This window comes from Gracilinanus agilis, chromosome 1 (genome assembly GCF_016433145.1).
Source record: "Gracilinanus agilis isolate LMUSP501 chromosome 1, AgileGrace, whole genome shotgun sequence".
Taxonomy (NCBI): domain Eukaryota; kingdom Metazoa; phylum Chordata; class Mammalia; order Didelphimorphia; family Didelphidae; genus Gracilinanus; species Gracilinanus agilis.
Window position 1 is genome coordinate 401,825,565 of NC_058130.1, and position 14,530 is coordinate 401,840,094.

A 14,530-nucleotide genomic window follows, 5' to 3' on the forward strand; every position below is an offset into this window, starting at 1 on the left:
CCTATTATGTGTCAGGCATTGTGCTAAGTACTGAAAATAAAAGAAAGGCAAAAGGAGGTGCTTGCTTTTTATAAGCTCAAAACTTAATGGGGGAGACAGCATGTAGATAACTAGGTGTGAACAAGTTAACAGGATAAATAGGAAGGAACTGACAGAGGAAAGGTACTAGAATTAGAGGGACTAGGAAAGGTTTCCTTTTGAAGATGGGATTTTAGGTGATACTTAAAGGAAGCCAGGAAGCAGAGGTGAGGAGGGAGAGCATTCTAGGTATTGAGAGGAGACAGTGAAAATGCTCAGAGATAGGAAATGGATTGTCCTAGTTGAGTGTAAGCCTTTGATCAAGTTCCTGTCAGGGTGTTGGGAGGCATAAATACTTAAGTCAGATCATAGATTTAGAGATAGAAAAGCTCTTAGACACCACTCAGCCAGGGGCAGCTGCTTAGTTTGGTGGATTGAGAGCCAGGCCTAGAGACAGGAGATCCTAGGTTCAAATATGACCTCAGACATTGCCTAGCTGTGTGACTCTGGGCAAGTCACTTAACCCCCATTGCCTTGGAACTAATGCTGAGTGTCAAATCTAAGACAAAGGTAAGGGTTTAAAAGGAAAAAAAAAAAAAAAAAAAAGAAACCACTCTGCCTAAATTTCTCCAGCTCTATCTTACAAGTGATGAAATTGAGGCCCAGTGAGTTTTAAGTGTTCTGATCTTAGTAGGACAGGACTAGAACCAAGTCCTCTACCTGATATACTTACTCTATGCAGCCTCTCTCTAGAGTAATTCCTTTGTTTTATTATTAGGAAGTTTAATTTATTTCCTTGTTCAGAGGATAGATGTTTATTCCATTTAGTAATTTTTATTGCCAGTGGTGCTAATGGAGTGAAATGAAACTCTGGGGTGTATCTTTTTAGCCCAGGTATATTATTCAACTCCACATGGAAAAATTATTTAAACATTTAAATCTTTTTGGTAACAAAAAATTGCTTTTTAACCTAATAGTTTTCAAGTACTTAATTTCAAGATTGTAGCTAATTACAGCTTTAATTTTTAATAATTATAACTGTCATATTATTTTGTCTAACTGGAGAGTTCCCAGCAATTAAATGCAATTTTACTCATTTTAAACAGGTATACTGTTTCAACTTGAAATCTAATGAAATTAGATTCTTTTGTCTTAATATGGGCGAATACAGCCCAGCATGTTATATTGTCATTTATAAATATGATAGCATATTTTTCCTTGCAAAAATAGGGAAGGTTAAAATTTAATCTTTCTTATCCTATTCATACTCACATATGCTGATTATCATTATCAACTAAAAATGCTGATTAATTGGTCATGACCTTTTAAAGGTTTTGTCTTTAATTTCATTCAAGAAACTTTATATTTTTTAAATTCATTATTTGCATTTGTACAGATGATAGAATTATAATCAAGGGACAATAACCTGACAGACTGGTAATTCCTAGAATGTTGTGACTGCAAAGGAAATTCAGAGGTCATTTAATGTTTCTTTTGTATTTTACATATGAGAAAACTGAAGGCCAGAGAATTTGAGTCTTATACTTAAAATCTTTTATGTAGCTAGTTAGGTGTAGAACTGGGCCTAGAAGTAGGGTTTCTGACTTCCAGTCCAAGTCTTTTTCATCACATCACTTCACTTCACTTCACTTCACTTTCACACCACACCACACCACTTCAAACTAAGGAATGTTGTAAGGTATATACATATACTTTGTCCCTTTCCATTTAATTCTTTTGTTTTATAATAGAGACTAGGTAACTTGTCCAGTGTGGGCTAGATGATGACTGAATTGATATGCTTGACATCTAACATTATTTTCTTTTAATTATATTATTTTGTCTCTTAGAAATAAGAAACATCTACTTGATTTGTCAGGTTTTCTTTGGGAACATTGTGAGACTATATATATTATGTAAAGGGTATTTTAGAAAGACAATCTTTATAAAGTATTTGAGTGTTTATTAAATTTCCTTTACTGAATTCCCATCTTCCTCATCTCTTAGACATCTTCTTCCCCAAACATCTTGATTCCTGCCTTAGGTATTCTTAGTTCCTCTACTCTAACTTTGATCTCATTTCATCTTTTTTTTTTTTTTTTTTTTCTGGCAGATTGCTCTACTATCATTCTCATCCTTCCTAGTGTTCAATTCCTTCCTATTTGCTACCTTCTTCCTGCTGCCTTCAAATCCACTCATGCTTCCCTCCTTAAAAAATCCTCACTTGATATGACACTTTATCTTCTCTCCCCTTCTTTTCTAATGATCTTGAAAAAGCTGTCTACACTTGAAGGTGGCTGCTGCTGCTACTACTACTACTGCTGCTGCTGCTACTGCTACTACTACTACTACTGTCTGCCTCTGCTTCTTTTAGTCTCACTTCTAACTCTTCTGTAAGCTGCCTTTTGACCACATCATTCAACTAAATCTACTCTATCCAACATTCCCAGCGATCTCTTAATTGCCAAATTTAATGATCTTTTCTCAATCTTTATCCTTTTTTTATGTTTCTGCAGCATCTGATATTATTGATCATCTCATTCTCCTAGATTCCTTTTATTTTCTATGTACTTATGACACTGAACTATGGTGGTATTCCTATCCACTTGACTGTTTCTTTTGCAGGATATTAATCCAGTACAAATTTGGATGTTCCCCAAATCTCTTTCTTAGGTCCTCATCTTTTTTTCTTCAGTCTTGTCTCACTTGCTGACCTTATCTTTTTTATGATTTCAGTTGTCATCTCTATGAGATGGTTTCCCAGATCTCTTTATTCAATCCTAATCACTTAACTTTATGTGACCTTTCAGACATGATTCATATAATCTTGGATTCGAAACTACATTGGCAACTCAAACTCAACTTGTAAACAATGATTCCATTATCTTTTCCTCAAAACACTCTCCACTTCTTAATTTTTCCATTACTGTTGAGAGTATCATTATCCACCTCACCACAAACTGAATTTTATGTTGTTTGTGACATCATAATATATATTATGTTTGACATTTCTATTCACACAACTACCATCTTCATTTATCTTGCCATCATCTGTCAGTTGGACTATTGAAGTGCCTTTCTAATTGGTCTTTCTGCCTTTTGTGGCTCCATACTCCAACCTGTCCTCTCATGTAACTGCCAGGATGATTTTCCTAAAGTGTAGTCCTGATTATGTCATTTTCCCTGCTCAATAAACTCTAGTGGGTTTCTTGTTACTTCCAGGATCAAATAGAAAATCCTCTGTTTGGCATTTAAAGATATTAATAACCTAAACACTTCCAACTTTTCCAATCTTGCTACATCTTCCTTCCATGTCTCTTATGATCCACCTATATTGGCTTATTCATTGTTCTTTGAATATTACATGCTATCTCCAATCTACTGACTGTCCTTTATGTTGGGAATGCTCTTCCCCTTACTTATGTTTTCTGGTTTTCTTCAAGATTCAGCTTAAATACCACCTCCTTAAGGAGACCATACCTATTCTATCCATGAAGTAGTGTCTTCCTCAGATTAACTTCTTTTGGTACTTTGTGTGTATGTGTGTGTGTTGGTATCTATGCATTTTTATTTTTTGACTCTACCATTAGAATGTGAGTTCCTTAATGGTATCATGGCACATATAAGGAAGTGTATAAATTCTTATTTGCCTTTCTTTGTATATTCAGCCTTTATTACAGGCCTGACACATAATGAGCTTAATTAAGTCTTGTCGATCCCCTGACTTATTGCTTCTTTTTGATGTGGAAGTTTGACGCTAGTTTCTCCAAGGTTATGTCAATAGAGTATATATATATATACTTAGAGTGTTCTTGCTAACACCCAGTGGTGGACTGTTAACTGATTATCAGCCTAAGTAAATTCAGAAAGGCATCCTTATGAACCCCTCAATTATAATTTTTAATTTTTCTTTTTTTTTCTTTTTAAAATTTTTATTTTTTACCATAATCATTCATGAAGACTATCTGGTAGGGTATGGAAGAGTTGTAATTTGCCTCTGTTGGAGGAAGCAGTCATACTAAGAAAATCATTGATCTTTTGAAACTTTTTAATAAAGTTAATTTTATTTTGTATTTATTTTATACCTCCATGTTGGCATGGCATTCTCTCTAAAATTTAACTATAATCTTTGAAATTAAGTAGTATTTTTATTTAATTTACATTCCATTGGGTCTCTAATCCAATGGCATGTCAAAGGTGGATGTTTTTTTCTCCAAAGGAGTTGAATCCTTTTTTAGCCAACACTAACACCAGTTTCATGAAAGCTTTTGTCTTTATCCAAATGTTCCATTCTGCCTTACCAGGCAGAAGTACAAGGTCACAATGACTGTCTTTTTTTCTTCACATGAGATTAATAACTTTGCTCCAGAGGTAGTAAGTATATCCTAGAATATTTCCAGACCAGATGGTGGAAAGTTCCTTGGATAATATGGCAGCCAAGGCAAAATAGGCCTTTTTAAAGTTCACTTTATTTTGGGGCTTGGTGAAATGAAAATTCCAAGATTTTACATGTTATAAAGAAGAAATTATTGACTTAAATTTTATATTTTAAACTCATTATATTTATAATGATTAAAAGTTGTCCTTTTTTCAAGTATTTTCTGATCTGGCTTAGTTCTTTTACTAGTTGGCTCATATGAAAGCTCAGTTATCATACTTTTAATTTGATCATCCTGAATCAACAGAAACCCAACATTCACTGATATGACTTTTGCCAAAAATAGAATTTTAGAGCTATCATGGACCTTAATTAACTTCAAGTTCCGACCTTTCTCCTCCACCATCCCTATTTTCTAAATAAGAAGACTAGTGCCTAGATAGGTAAAATGGCCAAGGTCACATGTTTAGATTAGTGACTGACAACCTAGTGCTTTTGAGTCCCCTGCCTAATACATTATATTACTAAGTTTCTGCAGTTGTAATCTTTATTTACTTTTGGGTTGATTTCTCATCAGGTCTTAATTGACTGAGTCTTAGTTTTAACTTTGATTATAGTGCTATTAAGAAGCCAGTATTTTGATCCAAACGATATCTAGGGAAAAGGTTTTAAAGTTTTTCAAATACTTTTGAGACTTTTGTTCATAAGTTTCCCTGAAGAGGCTTTTTAAAGCAGTTATTTTGATGAAATGTATTGTAGAGCAAAATGACATAAACTATTGCTAGCTTCTTTATAGAATAGTTAATTTTTGTCCAAATAGTTTACTTGCAACAATATAAATCAGGCTTAGACTTAAGTACTCATTGGCATCCTAGGCACTGTTTGGTCCTGTGTTCAGGTATTCATCTTGGCTCCTTTTTCATCCTAACTGCATTGATTTGGTTTGTGCAGGAACTTTTCAATTTCGTGTTATCAAAATTGTACACTTTCTCAAACACAAGGCTACCATATTTGATTTCTTCTAGACTTTTTATACTCCATCTTTTACACTGATTGAGAACTCTTTAACTAGTATCAAAGAATTTTAATGAATACTATTTTGTGACAAAGTTAGAAATTTGGTACAGCTTGGTCCCTTTCCTTGCTACTTTTTTCCCATCATTTATGACCTTTTGTTCCTCTACATGAATCCCAACCTCCTGGTTCTATTAAATAACCCTTCTGGCAGATTGATTTATTCTGGCACTGATCTATAAATTAATTTCAGCACTATTGCTATTTTTATTATATTGGCATGGTCTAAAATTGAGCAATTGATTCCCTAATTATTTAGGGTTTTTTTTTTCCTCTGTAAAGGTCAATTTTCAGTTGTATTTATATAATTTCTTTTTGCATCTTGTTAGCTGGGCTCCCAGATATTTTATATTTTCTATACTTATTTTGAAAGTAATTTCTTTTTAAAAATTTCAATGTGCTAGTTCTTTCTGGTAAAATATTGAAAAGTTAATACTTTTGTTGGATAATAATAATAATTTTATTTATTAAGTAACCTGCTGTTTGAATTTTAGTTGAATTTCTAGAGTTCTCTAAATAAGATATTTTATTTAAAAAGTAATGATCTTGGGGGCAGCTGGGTAGCTCAGTGGAGTGAGAGCCAGGCCTAGAGACAGGAGGTCCTAGGTTCAAACCCGGCCTCAGCCACTTCCCAGCTGTGTGACCTGGGCAAGTCACTTGACCCCCATTGCCCACCCTTACCAATCTTCCACCTATGAGACAATACACTGAAGTACAAGGGTTTAAAAAAAAAACAAAAAAACAACAAAAAAAACAGTAATGATCTTTTAGTTTCCTATTTGCTTATACACATTCTCTCAATTTATTTTTCTTAAAACTATGACTAGCATTTCTTGAACTATATAAAATAATAGTGATGATAGTGGATAGTTTTTCGACATTCTTCACATTTCTCCATTACAAATAATGTTAGCTCTTGGTTTTAGATAGACATTGTGTAACATATTAGAGAGTACTTTGTTCCTATGCTTAAAATTATTTTTGACATGCTCATTCCTCCCTTAGCTTCTTTTTTTCTAAATTATTCTTATATGTCTCCTAATAAATTCTTTGTAGAAGATCCATCCGGTAAGGTAGAGATTTTCATCTGATTCTTTTGATATCTTAGTAGTACTAAAGACTTCTTGTTGGTACTACTATCTGTTCAATTTCATTCTTACTACATCCTTGGGATACCATCTTTTCCAGTCATACATATTAAGAAATACTTAATTAAGACTATTTCCCCATAGTTATATGACTTGTTTTCTCTCTCTCCCCTTTTCCCTCCCCCTCCCGGAGCTGACAAGCAATTCCATTGTATTATACGTGCCATATATATATATATATATATATATATATATATATATATATATATACATATATATATATTATTATTATTATTTTTTTAATGTTGGCTTTTGTGACATTTCTGGTTCACAGTTCATAGGCTGTCATCAAGTTATACTTGCAGTTTATCTCCCTAGTGCCCTTTGGCCTACTTCATCTTTTTTTTTTTTTTTTAAACCCTTACCTTCTATCTTACAATCATTGCTAAATATCATTTCCAAGACAGATGAGTGTTAAGGGCTATGGGGTTTAAGTGACTTGCCCAGAGACAGGAGGTCCTGGGTTCAAATGTGGCCTCAGACACTTCCTAGCTGTGTGACCCTGGGCAAGTCACTTAACCCCCATGGCCTTGTCCTTACCTCTCTTATGCCTTAGAACCCATACACAGTACTGCATCTAAGATGGAAAGTAAGGCTTCAAAAATTTTTTTTTCTTTTATCAGTGACAGAGATAGGATTGTTTGGTGGAGGGTTGGATTTTCACAAATCTGAAATGTTGTCCATAGTCTTTATTTTACTCTCAGACAAATTGTAAAGATCAGGGAGTATTTTGTTTCTGCCCAGTTGTATCTGGCTGCCTGTTGGTCATTGGTTGTCAATAGATGTTTTATTAATACCACAAAATTCAAACTTGACAAAGACTATTAGAAGTTTTTTTTTTAAGAATAGAATACTGAATGATAAAGATAAGATTTATGTCCATTGGACATCATTGAATGAGTTTTTTAGAAAACTTGAATGTTGATGATAGGATATGTGACTAGAACAAAGATGTTCTCATTAAAATGTCATTAGATCAAAACCATCAACAAACACATGAAAAAGTGTTCTAAATCTCTTATAATTAGAGAAATGCAAATCAAAACAACTCTGAGGTACCACCTCACACCTAGCAGATTAGCTAACATAATAGCAAAGGAAAGTGGTGAATGTTGGAGGGGATGTGGCAAAATTGAGACATTAATGCATTGCTGGTGGAGTTGTGAATTCATCCAACCATTCTGGATGGCAATTTGGAACTATGCCCAAAGTACTTTAAAAGACTTTTAAAAGCCTTTTGATCCATCCATAGTATTGCTTGGTTTATACCCCAAAGAGATAATAAGGAAAAAGACTTATACAAAAATATTTATAGCTGCGCTCTTTGTGTTGGCAAAAAATTGGAAAATGAGGGAATGTCCTTCAGTTGGGGAATGGCTGAACAAATTGTGGTATCTGCTGGTGATGGAATAGTATTGTGCTCAAAGGAATAATGAAATGGAGGAATTCCATGTGAACTGGAAGGACCTCCAGGAATTGATGCAGAGTGAAAGGAGCAGACCAAGGGGAACATTATACACAGAGACAGATACACTACGGTAAAATCGAATGTAATGGACTTCTGTACTAGCAGCAATGCAAAGATCCAGAGCAAGGCTGAGGGACTTATGAAAAAGAAAACTAGCCACACTCAGAGGAAAAACTGTGGAAGTAGAAACACAGAAGTAAAACAATTGTTTGATCACTTAGGTTGATGGGAATATTATTGGGGAGGTAGAAGCTAAATGATAACTCTAGTACAACTATCAATAATATGGAATTAGGCCTTGATCAATGATACATGTAAAACCCAGTGAAATTGTGCATCAGCTATGGGGGGGAGGGTTTGTGGGAGAGGGAAAGAACATGAAACATGTAACTATGGGAAAATATTCAAAATTAAAATAAAAAAATAAAATGTAAGTGGGAAATGTTTAACAAAGTAAGTAATAAGTACAGCACAACAAAGATAATGTTAATTCGTGGTTTTATAAGTTGTTTGTTGGCCAGCAGGCCTGATTTTCTTTGAGTTTAATACTATTGAGCTATATATGATGTGTATCATGTACATATGATGACATATGGCTTCATTCTCCAGATTAAGTTGAAAGTCTTTAGCAAATTAACCATATCTATTATATAAATCAATAGTCAGTAAACATTTCATGCCACTACAACTTTAGGATTTGGGGTGAGCATAGTCACTGTGCTAAGTGGTAAGGATAGATATAAGGAAAGACAAAAGTAGCCCTTGTTCTTGAGAAACTCACAATGTAATGGGAAAGACAACATGCAAATTGTTGTATTAAAAAAACAAAATACAGGATAAATTGGAAATAATCAATGGAGAGAAGGTACTAGAATTCAGAGGGCTAGGCTAGGCTTCTTGTAGCAGGGAAGATTTCAGTTGGGACTTGAAGGAGAAAGAAATGAGGAGGAAAAACATTCCATATATTCCATCTAGTGAAAATTGTTGGAGTTGGTGGCTAGAATGTCTTGTTCCTGGAACAAGTAGGGGAGCCAGTGTCACTGAATTAAAAATTACTTGGGAGTGAGTTGTGGGGTAAAGGACTGTAAGGCAAAAAGTGAGAAGACCTCATACGATGTGCATGCTAGTGTCTTGAGCCTTCCGTCTTCTGCTGTGCTCAGCATGTCTTATGAGGGAAGGCTGCTAAGGGTCAGGTAGGCATTTTCCATTTGCTTCAAAGCAGCAACTTCTATTTTCCAGTACAGGGCATCTTTTATCTCCTACTGCACATCCAGTAAACCATCTTGGATTTGAAGAACCTCTATTGCAAAGAAGAGCAATGTTTCCTTTGACTTCATTTGCTTTTGAGGGTAGAGGAGTGGTGCCCTCCACTCAAAGATGAACATTCTCACACTTGGTCATACTCTTCCTATTCCAGTGACTAAGAATTCCTATAGAATCTATATTTCCAAACCCCATTCTACAGCCCCTATTACTTGAATTCTCATTCTTATATTCCTCCCTCTTACTCTAAAGTTTTAACCTAACTCCACCCAGCCCTTCTGTGGTGCCCTCCAAATGCCTGTTCCATGGGCAACAACCTTCATCTTAAATCTTTTCTTCTCCAACTACTTCTATTTGCTAGTTATCACGGAAATGTGACTTCCTCTGGATGATACAGCTTCCCTGGGCACTCTTTCCAGTGTTGGCTGCTCCATTACTCATGGTCCAGGCAGAGAAATTGGAATACTTCTTGCTACCCATTGCAACTTCAAAGTTTCCCCTCTTCCTCGGTCATTCAGGAATCTTTCTTACTTGAGGTTCACAATGTTCCTATCTATCACACAACCAAAATCCTGGTAGCTGTTAATAGATAGACCCTCAGGTAACTCTTTTTCATTCTTCAATGAGCTTGATACCTGCCTTACAATTTTTCTCTCCTCCCCAATCCCTACTCTTATACCAGGGGACTTTAACATATATACATATATACATATATACATATATACATGCATATGTATATATACTCGTTAAACACCCTCAATTTATTTTCTTTCTGTGAGGTATTTTCCAGCCCAAACTAGACACACACAAAGATGATTATAACTTTGATCTTGTCATTATCCACAAGTCTACCACCTCCATGTTCCAGAGTTCTGAAATTCCCTTATCTGACCAAATTCTATTGGCTTTTCACCTCTCCCTCTGCATCCCCCTTCATCTACCTTGTGAAGCTTCAGTCATCACCCTGGGTATCCCTTGAGCTGACCACTCTTTCCACTTCTCCCTATCTTGATTCCATGGTAAACCATTTTAACTCTATACTGTTGTGCTTTCTCAAATCCCAATATCCCCCTTTTCATGTCCCTGATATGACACCCCTGCTAAACCTTAGCCCAAGATCACTTCTACCATTTCTTAGCTTTGCTCCTTTACATTTTATGTTGAATAAAGGTAGAGAAAATCACATAAATGTTCTGAGTCTACTGCAAATTTATGTTGTATAACCTCAACCAGGATGCTGCTAGGCAATCCTACTATCTCATTCTCCACCGTGGCTCTTCCAAACCTTTTCATCTCTCTTTAACCTTCTTTGCTGTGCCTTCCTTCTCACACTCTCACAGCTGAGATCCTCACCTTATATTTTACAGGAAAAAAATTAAAGCCATTTGCTGTGCAATTCTTCTTCTCCCTACTTCCTTATCTCTAATAATTCAGTTGTCTTCTGGTTACTCTCTTCTCTTTCATCTCGGTTTTACATCACAAAGTGGTCTTATACCTTACCAAGGCCAATTCTTCTACTCTTTCAAGTGACCTCATTCCATCCTTTCTCTGTCCTTTTAACCTCACTCTTTTTGTGGGCTTATTCTCAACTCTTTACAAACATGCCTGCATCTCTCCCAACTTTATTTGATCTTTTCATCTCCACTAACTTATTCTATTTTTTCTCTGGCCTTTGTAGCTAAATAGACCACCCTTATGAATTCATCTGACCCTGGGGGTTTTTTCTTAGGGAGTTCATTGATGACTTGTTCAATTTATTTTTCTGATATGGGATTACTTAAGGATTCTATTTCCTCTTTTGTTAATCTGAGTAATTTGTATTTTTGTAATATTTATCTGTTTCATATCCATATTCACTTATTGGCATATACTTGAGCAAAATAACTCCTAATAACTGCTTTAATTTCCTCTTCATTGATGGTGAGTTCACCCATTTAATTTTTGATAGTGATTATTTGATCTTCTTTCCTTTTTTAAATCAAATTAACCCGCACTCTAGTTTATTTGCTTTCCCCCCCCACAAAACCAACTACTACTCTTATTTTATTACGTCGATGGTTCTCTTATTTTCAATTTTATTAATTTCTTGTTTAATTTTTAGAATTTCCAATTTAGTTTTTAAATGAGGATTTTGTAAAAGTCCATTTATTTATTTAATTATTTTGGAATATTTTTCAGTAGTTACATGCATCATGTTCTTTTCCTCCCCTCCTCCCAACACCTTCCCGTAGCCAACGAGCAATTCCACTGGGTTTTACATGTGTCATTGATCAAGACCTATTTCCATATTATTAGTATTTGCACTAGGGTGATTGTTTAGATTCTACATCCCCAATCATATCCCCATGTGATCAAACAGTTGTTTTTCTTCTGTATTTCTACTCTCACAGTTCTTTCTCTGGATGTGGATAGCATTCTTTCTAAATGAGGATTTCTAATTTGTTCTTTTTCTAGTTTTTTTTAGTTGCATACCCAATTCATTGACCTGCATTTTCTCTATTTTATTGATGTAAGCTCTTAGAGGTATAAAATTTCCTCGAAATACTCCTTCAATTGTATTTCATAATTATTGATATGTTGTCTCCTCACTGTCATTCTCATTAACAAAATTATTATTTCTATAGCCTTTTCTTTGATCCATCCTTTTTTAGCATTAGATTATTTAATCTCCAATTAAATTTTTTTTTTTTAACCCTTGTACTTCAGTGTATTGTCTCATAGGTGGAAGATTGGTAAGGGTGGGCAATGGGGGTCAAGTGACTTGCCCAGGGTCACACAGCTGGGAAGTGGCTGAGGCCGGGTTTGAACCTAGGACCTCTTGTCTCTAGGCCTGACTCTCACTCCACTGAGCTACCCAGCTGCCCCCTCCAATTAATTTTTGATTTATATTTTCATGGAGCTTTATTATTCACAATTTTTATTGCATTATGCTCTGAAAATGATGCATTTATTACTTCTGCTTTTATGCATTTGGTTATGAAGTTTTACGTACTAACACATGGACAGTTTTTGTGTAGGAGACATGTACTGCTGAAAAGAAGGTATTATTCCTTTCTATTTTCATTCAGTTTTCCCCAGAAATCTATTAGTTCTAACTTTTCTATGATTTCACATTCATTTCCTTTGCTTTTTTCTTTTTCATGTGTTTTTTTTTTGGTCTGATTTTATATGGATCTGAAAGCATAGTTTCATAGATATAGGATAATATAATATAGACTCATAAGATATAGGATCACTAGTATAGTTTTGCTATCAGTTTCCTCCTGAAGTTCATTTAATTTCTCCTTTAAAAATTTAGAGGCTATATACCATTTGTGCATATATGTTTCGTATTGATATTACTTCATTGTTTATAGTACCTTTTAGTAAGATGGTAATTTCCTTACTTATCTTTTTTAATAAGATCTATTTTTGCTTTAGCTTTGCCTGAGATTATTATTGCTACTCCTGCTTTTTTTTACTTTAGGTGATACACAATAAATTCTGTTCCAGTCCCTTACCTTTACTCTGTGTGTCACCCTGCCTCAAGTGTGTTTCTTGTAAACATATAGTAGGATTCATTTTTTTAAAGCATTCTGCTATCCACTCCTGTTTTATGGGTGAGTTCATCCCAGTAACATTCAGAGTTATGATTACCATCTGTGTATTCCTGTCCATCTCATTTCCCCTTTTGATCCTGCTGTTTTTCCTTTTATTTTGTCCTTCCTCACCAGTGTTTTGCTTTTTTATTCTCTTCCCCAATCCCCCAACTTCACCTTCCCTTCTATTATCATCCTCCTTCCCTTATTTTCGTCTCCTTCTCTATAGGGAAAGATAGGATTCTGTATCCCAATGAGTATGGTTGTTATTCCCTCTCTGAGCCAATTACAATGAGAATAAAGTTTAAGCATTGCCTGTCCTTACCCTTTTTCTCCCCTCCACTTTAATAGTTTTTCATGCCTCTTTAGGTGAGATAATTTACCTCATTCCATCTCTCCCCTTTTTTCTCAGTATAATTCTCTTTTCCACCCCTTGATTTTTTTTTTTTGCATGTCATATCATTCTGATCAGCTTAGTTCCATACCCTTTGTCTATGTATACTTCTTCTAACTGCTCTACTACTAATAAGAATTTTTAAGAATTATAAATATTCTCTTTCCATGTAGGAATATACAGTTTGACCTTATTGAGTGCCTTAAATGTTCTCTTTCTTATTTACCTTTTTTGGCTTCTTTTGGGTCTTGTGTTTGGACTTCAGATTTTCTGTTTAGGTCTGGTATTTTCATCAGGAATGCTTGAAAATCTTCTATTTTATAGAGTGACCATTTCCCACCCTGAAAGAATATACTCAGTTTTAGTAGATAGGTGGTTCTGGGTTGTAAAGTTAGATCTTTCACCTTCTGGATTATCATATTCTATGGCTTCTGATCCTTTATTGTGGAGACTGCTGAATTCTTTATACTCCTGACTGTAGCTTCATGGTATTTTAATTATTTCTTTCTGGCTATTTGAAGTATTTTCTTCTTGGCTCAGGAGCTCTTGAATTTAGCTGTTATATTCTTGGGAGTCATCATTTGAAGATTTCTTTCTGGAGGTAATCTGTGGATTAAATTTTTTTTTTTTTTATTTAACTCTCTTGTTCAAAACTATCTGGGCAGTTTTCTTTGATAATTTCTTGTACTATGATGTCTAAGTTTTTTTTTTTTTTTATCATGGCTTTCAAGTAGCTCAATAATTCTTAAATTTTCTCTCCTGAATCTATTTTCAAGATCAGTTGTTTTTTCAATGAGATAGTTAACATTTTCTTCTGTTTTCATGTTCTTTTGATTTTGTTTTATTGTTTCTGATGTCTCATGAAGTTATTAGCTTCTAGTTGCCCAAATCTAATTTTTAAGGAATTATTTTCTTCCATGAGCTTTTGAGCCTCCTTTTTTATTTGGCCCATTTCTTTTTGCATTGCTTTAATTTCTCTTCCCAGTTTTTCTCTGCTTTTCTTAACTGATTTTTGAAGTCCTTTTTGAGCTCTTCCAGAATATGAGTTCAATTCATATTTTTCTTTTAGACTTTGCATGTGTTTGCTTTGCTTTCAGTGTTTTCTTCTGTATCTGGGCCTTGCTTTTTGTCTCTATAACAATTTTCTATGGTAAGGGTTTTTTTTTTTTTTAAATTAATGTTTGCTTATTTTCTCAGTCTTTTTTTATT

General features: G+C 34.6%; 1 protein-coding gene across 1 annotated transcript in view; it reads left to right on the plus strand.

The window, feature by feature from the left end:
* The window catches only part of DYM (dymeclin), a 600,877-nt gene that overhangs the window by 131,288 nt on the left and 455,059 nt on the right, over positions 1–14,530 (plus strand). The window lies entirely within an intron of this gene.